Source organism: Mya arenaria, chromosome 1 (assembly GCF_026914265.1).
Source record: "Mya arenaria isolate MELC-2E11 chromosome 1, ASM2691426v1".
Taxonomy (NCBI): Eukaryota; Metazoa; Mollusca; class Bivalvia; order Myida; family Myidae; genus Mya; species Mya arenaria.
In genome coordinates this window covers 8,605,733-8,616,267 of record NC_069122.1, presented here as the reverse complement: position 1 = coordinate 8,616,267, position 10,535 = coordinate 8,605,733, and positions in this window count along the sequence as shown.

Here is a 10,535-nt window from a genome sequence, read left to right as displayed (position 1 = left end):
ACTTATCATTATTCTTCTCTATTGTCTGTTTTTACTATAAATTCTTCTATCTCGTCCAAGTCTTCATCTGTTTCAACAACTATCAAAGGTTTATCTCTGTCCGCCGCTATAGTATATTCAATAAATAATCAAAGTGCCTAACCCATTCTTTGGTAGACATGATGTTATGGATTACTCGACACCTTATTGATAGGCGTTTAACTTTTGTCCAAAATGACGTTGAATGATAAAGACAACTTCTATTTTAATCTTACTGTTCGCTATAATGCAATTGAGATTTAGGGGGGGGGGGGGGGGGTAAACGTTATTCGTGCATTTTTACATTTGTTTCAAGTTCACTCTGTTCCGTTCTGACGGTACTCGCGCAAGACTATTTTTCCCTTTTCAAGTTATGGCATTCAGCATCAAACCATGTTGGGTTTATGAAAGAACATTTTATGAACATTTCCCTACAGTTTTCAAATTTGCAGTTACACAGTCTATTATATCATTTATATCATGTCATAAGTCATTTATTAAATCACAAGTATTGGTTAATACTTCGGCAGTAAGGGTAGTGCTCATTTGGTCTTGAAACTTATTCATGTTTTGGTACATAGTATTTTTTTACGTTCTTCAGTCTCAGTTTTCTTTATAGCATGTTTCTTGTTTGTGATATTTTGTTTTTATGTTCTATGTCTTTGGCGTTTGCCCAGTGCCATTAAACCGGGTTTACGTAAACTTAAACTTTTTGCCACTGAGCTTGTTTCTGTAGTTTTTTTGCATAAATGTCTGAATTATTGTACCTTTATTCTGCATATATATCGGAAAATGTTGTCACAGTGATTCACATCTCTCATGCTGATGTCCGTTATTATTAGGGATGCAAACGAATGGTAAAATCGATATTCGAATATTCGGTAATTCTTTCGATCGAATATTCGAATATTCGATAAAAATTGAATCTTTAAAAAGTTATAGTTATCTATTAATTTTAGTTATAAACCACGATACCCTTTTCTTTATCTGTCGAATGTTTCTAGTGTTATCGTAATACAATACAATACATAGCAGCGTGTCGAATATTATTACATCGACATATTATAGATAATATATTTGTTGAGCAAATCCAGTAGTAATAACACTACATCTTATTTGGGATATAAACATTAAGATGTCAACACCTGTATCACGCCCAAACCGTCAGAAATGCAGTCGCTGAGCTTGCTTAATATTTAAACTCTGTATTACTTTCCTCCCTATATGTCTCCGCAAGGGCAAATATATCAAGAGAATTACACTTTGAGGCTAGTCCTTTTGTGTTCCAATATCCGATATTTAGTTCACATCTATAAGGGCCTTGAGATGTTGTTCGTGTTCGGTTCGTGTTGCTCTCAACTTCACGATTGTACAAATACACAAGCACAACCTGTCGCTGGAGGCAATATCAGGACATCATTTGGAAAACCTACATGTCCTTTCCAGCCATTGCAATAGTTTTACTGCCTACAAGAGTTCTCTTTCTCCATACGGCGTACGGTATGACATATTTCTCATTAAACATTGCTTTACCAGTGTGTAGAATTTTTGTGACCCCCCCCCTTGTATAGCATGTACGGGAGTATTGGACACACGTCAATGTTTTATGTGGTTACCGCAGACAGAGATGCTGAAACGGTCATATACACAATGGATGTCGTAGACGGCCTTACTGGTGGTTTGTGCCTCATATTTATACTGTCAAAACTGTCAATCTCTGTCTCCTTGTTTTCGCTGTATGGCCGAACACCAAATTGAAATGTTTAAGCCACAGCGTGAAAAAGATTGCATTTAAAGACGTCTAGAACAGTTGTAATAAAAAGGTTGCTCTAGTATTATACGCTTATTTCTGTGATTTGTATATTTTGAGTTATTTGGACATGTTATTTTTCCTATGCTACAGCCTACACCGTAAACTAGGTGAGGGCGACGATAACTTATGTAGTCTGGTGTGATCTAAATTCTCAATTAGTCATGGTAACATATTGTTAGTATGTATTAAAAAAGTAATGGTTGTATGGTCTACATTATCAATGGGAAAAAGACCTATCGAAAAAAACTGCACATGCCAATATGATAACACAATTATATCATTAGTTGTGTCTCGGGGCATTTAATAAATCATTTAATAAATCGCGTAATTACGCAAAAAACGCAGCTTATTCGCACTAAATTAACCGCAAATATTATGAATTACAGCGCTCCTTTTAGCAAGCTACTTAAAATGCAGAACGCAACTCCGTAGCTAGCTTTTACCAGACAGGTAATGTAAATTTGTGTTTTGACCTTTGCAATTGACCTTACGCCATGGCTCGATAGGCCACGCCCCCGATAATCAGGGGAAGTTACTCCGCTTATGTCCGACACTGACCAAAGATGGCGGATAAACAAAGGCGTCTCGGTCTCCGGGATATTCCTGACAATATCAGCTTAGAATACGTAAAAGAACAAATATCGCTAAAGAAAAAAACAGAAAGCTTCTGCTTTTTTATCCGGAAGCTACATTAGAGAAATACAAGTATTTGAGGGGAGTGAGAATTCGGACCTGATTCGAGGTGAAGTACACCCGAGTCAGCGGAAATCTAATCCTTGCCATGTAGTTAATCTGGAAGTTGACACTTTGAAAAAACGCCTACTAGACGCCCACTGCAAGTGTCAGCAAGGGTATGTTGTTTTTTTCATTTATCGTAAGTATAATAACCATTTAAGACTATTAAAATCTTCCCTCTTGAAACAAATGACGCTGTACACTAAGTGAATATTTTTTTTATTTTTTTTAAGATCGAGTTATCTGTTATTTACAGATACAATTGTGTCATTACTTTTAAATTAAAATGTTAACCTTTCAGGAACGATGGATGCATACATTTAAATGTATATTTTCCTCTGACTATAAATACCGTCGTAAATAAAACTGCTCCTTTGAACAATCTTAGGCCATACCAAATGTTTAGCGTCAACCCTTAGTACGAAAGCCTGTCTAGCTATCCAGAAACAAGAGGAGTCGTCAAAGAAGATACTTTCGGCCGTGGTTAACCAGCGGGATGACTATGAACTAATGGTTTGACTGTTCGACATGTAACATAGATTGTCTTTGGTTAAATTGTTGTTACATAATTCCTGAGTCAGTGTGGCTTGTTGAATCATGATCATGCACAGTATAACAGAGTATTGCAATGTTTGCATAAACACGTGTTATTTCACAATACAGAAATGTTTTCACCCTTAAAAGGGTAATGAGATGCCATGTGTTGTATGCAATATAATTTTAGATTTATTTTAGGGCGTCAATATATATGACCAACAAGAATTGAGGTATTGAGAACGTCGTTTAGACTATAATGATCGAACTTGAAGGTAGTAAGCTAGTTGCTTATGATTGCAGCTAAACGCTCTTATAAAATATAAAACATCAACTTCAATATACATGTTATATCATTTTAAAATTAATATTTAACACACTTTATATTGTTCTCAAGTCTTTCAGTGTATCTGCTGTCAGTGTTGCAGGTTCCATAACTGCATCTTTTAACCATTTTTACAGCGGAAAAAACATTGACGACTATTGACGGATATAACTTGTTTGTCGGACAAAATGGCGGATAGTAACAAACCCGATGCGGGCTTATCAGCGCGGCTATCTGATTGGTCAATTGACTCGTCAATCAAATTCCTGGCGTAAGGTCAATTCTAAGAGCGCTGGGGTTGACACCCCATATGCACATGTTTTCGGCAAATGTTGAAAATGGTATGTCGAATTTGCCGATGGAAGATTCCGATATACGGTTTTTTAAGTCTGCGGCCTAGCGGCCTACAGCCTTAAAACAAAAACAATGTACATGTATTTTACGGTCAGATGTTGTTTTTTTTTCATTTCTGTATTGATATTTTTTGAGTCGGCTGATAAGTAGATAGTTTCATTTGAGCGATTATTACATATTTTGCAGTTATTTGGATTCTTTATTTCATTGTATACTTCAATTCAGGCTTTTGTTGTGAATGCATATTTGTATATGTATAATTAAATACTAGTTTTTTAAAGGTTGATTGATAAATTATTCTGATTTGGTGATATCAATTCAGAACAATCAACCATTTACATTGATGTATGTCATCCAATTCAGGAACGTTATATTACGACTTTATTTTAAAAAATGCAAGTGAGTCCCTTTAAGTGACAATGCTCAATATTAGGCAAGATTAAAAAAAACAACAGTATTCACGGGCACGGGCTTAAAAAATTATGTTATATTTTAGGTTATATCGATAATATGTTGGAATATGATTTTTTCTACATGAGCACTTCCAAATATTCAACAAAGGAGATCCATACGTTTTGGAAACTTGACTTACACACAGTCTACTGTAATCGCATATACCTTAACATATATGCATGTTTCATATGAATAATATACAAAAAAAAAAAATTGTCCAAACGTTTAATCTGTGAGAGTGCAGCTTTAAGGGTGACTAAATCGGCCAAAAAACAACAGCATCAATAAAAGTTCGTTTCAAAATAAATAAATAGTGTTTTAGAATATTGTGTAATCTAACCAGATCCGCGTTTTGGCAGTTACCCGCGTACTTCTCACAACACTGCTGCAGAATAATGATGCCTACGTCACAGCATATTTAGAGACAAGGCCGAAAATAACTTTTATTCATACATACTTTAACATACTGATAGTTATAAAGCTGATTTTACATAGAATGAGAATACTAAATGGTGCAAATGTGGGATAGTAGTTACTGTATATACATACTTATCTAAAAAGGAACTGGAACATACTTTGGAAATGCACATCCATGTTAGAGACTGTTACGTTGTTGTTCTTTACCTGGAAATATTGGTGTTTCAGTAAATACCTGACCTAAATGTCAATTTATAAAAAGTAGCATAAAGGGAGACCAGCAGCTCAAAATATACAACATTTGTAAGAAGATTGAAGTCTCTTTGTTGAGTGTTGTTTGTAATTGTCTAGCATTTTGTGAAAGTTGAAGTTGTACTAGACCGAGGAAATGGAAGTGAATAAAAAACTTTTAGTTATAAAATATGTTTGCCTGTTCGGCCTTCTGGCCCAACAATTACTCGGATGGCTTAGGCTGGCAATAAACTACACAAGCGCTCAAAGCCTGAAGCACGATCCGCCACAAGATGAGGACCGTTTGTACGACATTACCTATTGGATTAACTATATCCCTTTCCCAGTGATTAGCCTACTTATTCTGCCGATTCAGGTGTTCTGTGTGGTAAAGGAGATATGGAATGACCGTGTGTGGTTCAAGCAATGGTTCATTCGAGTCTATCTTCTGTACGTGTTTCAGCAGTTGTTATATATGTATGGGAGTATGCTGTTCTTAGCGTCGTTTTATATGAATTCATCGAGAAGTGCGCATACAAACCTGAGAATCACGATGGATGTTATAGACGGTTTAATTGGATGTGTATATCTTTTCTTCTTCATAATTTTGTTATTTCGACCTATCTTGCCTAAATGCTGCTGTAACGATATGGCTAGTAATGCGTCGCATAATTACGTAACATTTGCGTCATCATCTGACGGCGATGCTGAACCACGAGCTCCAGTGAGTGAAATTACATTGATGTCAGAGAGCGTCAGTGACGACGTCTTAACATGTTGTAATAAGAAAGTCGCTCTGGTGTTTGCCATTTTATTTTATCTTATGTACATAGGATTCTATTCAACCGTGATAACCTTCATGTGGGGTCGTGGTATTAAATGAAATCAACTACTCTTGAAAACGGTTATTGTGCTATGTAATTATGATGATTATATATTCACTACGCCTAGTACAGTCCCTAGAGGTATTTGTGTGCATTTTTTTTGTCCAGAGCGATTCTTGGTATATTTGTGTGTGTGTGGGGGGGGGGATGTCTGAATTTCATTTTTAGCGAGGTAGGACAGCTGGCATCCCCCAGGTTACCATGGTAACCAAGACAACAGCTAATTCAGTATAGGAGAAGTATTATATCGATGTGAAAATGTCACCCCTATATTTTATTGATTACTGCCCCATTCCAATATAAGGTTTTAACTGTAATTGCAAGTTATGGCGGCCATCTTGGATTTCTCGATCTTCAACACTTGTTTGCAATTAATCACACCAGCTCCATATACTTGAGACTTTTCATTTGGGTATATACCATTGCTTGTTTTACTTTTGTTTCCAAAATCCACTGATTGTCACTAAACTATTAATGCCAATACAGGTGGTGTGTAACCTTTAAAGGAAATTAACTGTAATTTATTCTCAAGTTAAATGTTTCATACATGATACATTGCCACAGGTAATTCATTTATAAGAATTTAAAGTATTGATGTAAACATATAAATTAAATCATTTAATTGCCCCCCCCCCCCCCAAAAAAAAAAAATGAATATTATTTGTTTGTTGATTAAAAATACGATTAGAAATTGTTCAGAAAAGTCGATATAAGGAGGTGGTAAGTAATGGTCTGGTGTATCTTACCAAAATATCCTATGCGGTTCACTTTTGGATTATAATTATGGGAAATGATAACATATTATTTAAATATAATCTTTAAATGCAATATTGCATTAGTTTGCGAATGATTAAAAACAATTTGAGGTAAATAACTGATATTTTAGCACTTTTTCACATTTCGACCTTGACATGACCTTGACCTTTGCTGACCTTGATGGTCAGCGTGTTAGAAAGCTTAGCATATGTACATAACTTAGTTCAAACATTTAAGTCAATTAATGTTTATGTTAAATAGTTATAATAAATACTGTAAGACTAGTCATGGTTATTTACCTCGAAAAATATAGAAAACAGAGAAATTATGTAAATAAACTAAAAAAGAAATCGATCAACATCTACTTCCAAGAACGTTGTATAGGTGGTTGTAAGGAAAATGATTTTTGGGATACAATTAAACCTTACTTGTCAAATAAATCAAGTACTTCACAACCCAAAATAATTTTAACTGAAAATGAAAAAATAGTGTCTGAAAATAGGGAAGTTGCAAATATTTTTAATGACTATTTTGTAAATGTAGCAGATAGTATAGGGAAGGATTATATTTTTGATAAGAATAACCATCCAAGTTTAAATAAAATAAAACAAGAAAACATAGATAGTAATTTTAGCTTTAAGAGTACTGACTCAGGGACTGTCTCTAAAATTATTGACAAGTTTAATGTGAAAAAAGCCACAGGAGCAGACAAAATATCAGTAAAATTATTAAAATTAGGTAAGCAGTCACTTGTTGAACCAATAACAGACCTGGTCAATCTTTCAATATCAACACAAGTATTCCCAGATAAACTTAAGCAAGCCCAGGTTACTCCTCTACATAAGAAAAACGACACAATGACAAAATCAAATTATAGACCAGTCAGTATCTTACCAATTCCATCTAAAATATTTGAAAAAGTTATGTCCTTACAGCTTTCTGACTATTTTGACAGTATCTTTGATAACTTTTTATGTGCATTTAGGAAAGGCCATGGTTGCCAATCTACACTTTTAAAATTACTAGAAGATTGGAAAAATGCCTTAGACCAAAATTTATACTTAGCAGCTATCCTAATGGATTTATCAAAAGCATTTGACTGCCTACCTCATAACATTTTATTAAGTAAACTATCTGCATATGGCTTATCCGAATCAGCAACAACTCTTCTTCAATCGTATCTCACTGGACGCAAACAGCAAATCAAAATTGGTAATGTCGTCAGCTCATGGAAAAATATAAAGAAAGGTGTGCCTCAAGGCTCCATACTAGGTCCCTTACTTTTTAATGTATTTATTAACGATATTTTCTATTTCATACAGAAAGGAACACTTTATAATTACGCAGATGACAACACACTATCTTTTAGTTCACCTGATTTTAATGAAGTTAAAAACGTTTTAGAACAAGAAAGTCAAATTCTCATTGAATGGTTTAATTTTAATTGTATGCAAGCTAATCCAGATAAATTTCAGGCTATAGCTGTTGGAAAAAGAACTTTTGAAAAAAACCCAACTTTTAATATTGGTCCAGCTGATATTACCTGCGATGAAGTTGTTAAGCTGCTCGGTGTAGACATAGATTATCAGTTAAATTTTAATGTTCATATAAGTAATATTTGTAAAAAGGCAGCAAGACAACTTAATGTTTTGAAAAGAATTGGGTCTAATTTAAGTAAATTAAATAAGCTTACTATATTCCATACATTTATAATTTCAAATTTTAACTTCTGTCCAATGTCATGGCATTTCTGTTCTGAAGATAATACTAAAAAAATGGAAAAAAATCAGGAAAGAGCTCTAAGATTTGTCTACAATGACTATGAATCATCGTACAATAACCTACTAGCTAAAGTTAACTTACCAAGCTTACATATAAGAAGAATGAAAACCATGGCAATAGAAACTTTCAGAATACTAAATAACTTAGCACCTCCTGTCTTATCAGAATTAGTACATAAAAGAAAATCTAAATATAATTTCAGATACACAAATATTTTGGAAATCCCTAGAGTGAAAACAACTAAATTTGGTAAGAATTCCTTCAGATATGCTGCCCCTGTGCTGTGGAACTCACTACCAGAAAACTACAGAACATGTTCAAACTTTAATCAATTTAAATCTCTTATGGCTTCCTGGAATGGTCAAAACTGTAGATGCATTGCCTGTAATTCCTCATCAAATTAAATTATTGTTTTCTCTTTTTCTAACTTAATCACAGCACAGGTGCGTATACCCAAATAATATTTTGTTTGCTTTCTGCCTTATTCAGTTTATGCGTTATGCTTGCCTTTGTATGTTTGCATGTCAACTTGTGCTTATTATTTTTGAGTTGTGCTTGCTTGTGACAAAGTTGTTGCATCTTTGCAGTCAATATTTCTGCTTTTGTTCCATGCATGTAATACTGTTTAGGACATCATAACATCCATTCTGTTTTACATGTGTCGTATAATCTCATTTCTGATTTCATTAAATGTTTTAATATGTTACTGAGAATGTTTAGCTAATGTAGTTACCCTCTGTGAGAAAGTTGCTGATCAGTTCTTCTCAAATCTGATTTGGGGGGATAATTGATTTCTTAAAACCATTTTTCTTTGCAGTCGCACTTTTGTGCTGGTATTGATAATTCAGTGTTTTATTTACATAAGTTCTTATAGCAGTTTTTAGGCCACTGGTCAGGATCAGCAGCGTTTTCCACAGCTTTAGATATGCTTAATATGTGTGCTTTTAGATGATATATAATGTAGAAATATCTAATACTTTTTCCTTTTATAGCTATTTTTACTCGTGTTGATCTCATATACACTTGTTAACGGTCGGTTAAAAAGCTCATCAGAGCTTATGTTGCATATGTTTGTGTCTTGCCGACTTGAAATAAAACTTATTGTATTGTATTGTATTGTATGGGCTAAGAAAACGGCATCCATCTTGGCTGTTGTCTTGGTTACCATGGTAACTTTGGGGATGCCGCTGTCCACCCTCGCTAAAAATGAACTTCAGACATGCCCCGCCACAAATAAACCAAGAAACGTTCTGGACAAAAAATGCGCACAAATACCTCTAGGGACTAGACTAGTCATGAGTAAACAAAATAGTATTTGAAAGAAAATGCAACTGTAGCTTTATTATGATGTCATTGCTAAGATACGGTTATATTTTAACAACTGAACCTATCAATATGGATACTAAACGTAAACATGTGTAACGTTTCGCTGTAGGCGTAAGTGCATTCATAGTACGTTAATGTACTTGGTTGGTAATATGCAAATTGGCAGAATTAGTTCTCCGTGTGGAGGTTCAGGGCCTATATATATATATATATATATATATATATATATATATATATATATATATATATATATATATATATAAGAGAAGTCGACCACTTCTGCGTCGAGCATGCTTGTATCTGTTGCGTCTGAAGCCGTGCACTGTCTTTAGATAGATGTAATGTTCATGTCGACGCGAATGCCGTCAGTGTCCTTGTTTCAGAATAAAATTCAAAACGACTTTGTCTATGGTTCTTATAATGGTCCTCAAACTCCACAAGAAGGTTGTTCGTTGAGGGTACGTGTACATGTGTATTACCCTATTGATCTTAATGTCAAAGGTCACAGCAACTTTTAGCAATAAAATAACTAAAATGCATAGTCATCAACGTTCATAACAAAATTGCCTTAGAAAAATACATGTTGAGGACTCGTATAGATTTTGAGGTGAAATGTTCACGGTCGAAGTGATTATCATAATTCAAAGGTATAGATCTCGAGCATTTATTTAATAACTGCTGGTCACAGGTTCTTCAATTGGCAAAGGGAATGTCCTCTACGATGTGGGCCTCAAAAGCTGGACCAATAATAAAAGAAGTTGTCAAGTAGTCACATCTATCATTTTTGTAAGAACACATTACGATCTGAATTCCTTTGTAAAATAAAAAAATGAACATCAAGGAAGGTAATTGATTACATGTGGGCGAGTGTCAGACTTTAGATTATAGCACCATGCACTGCACACAA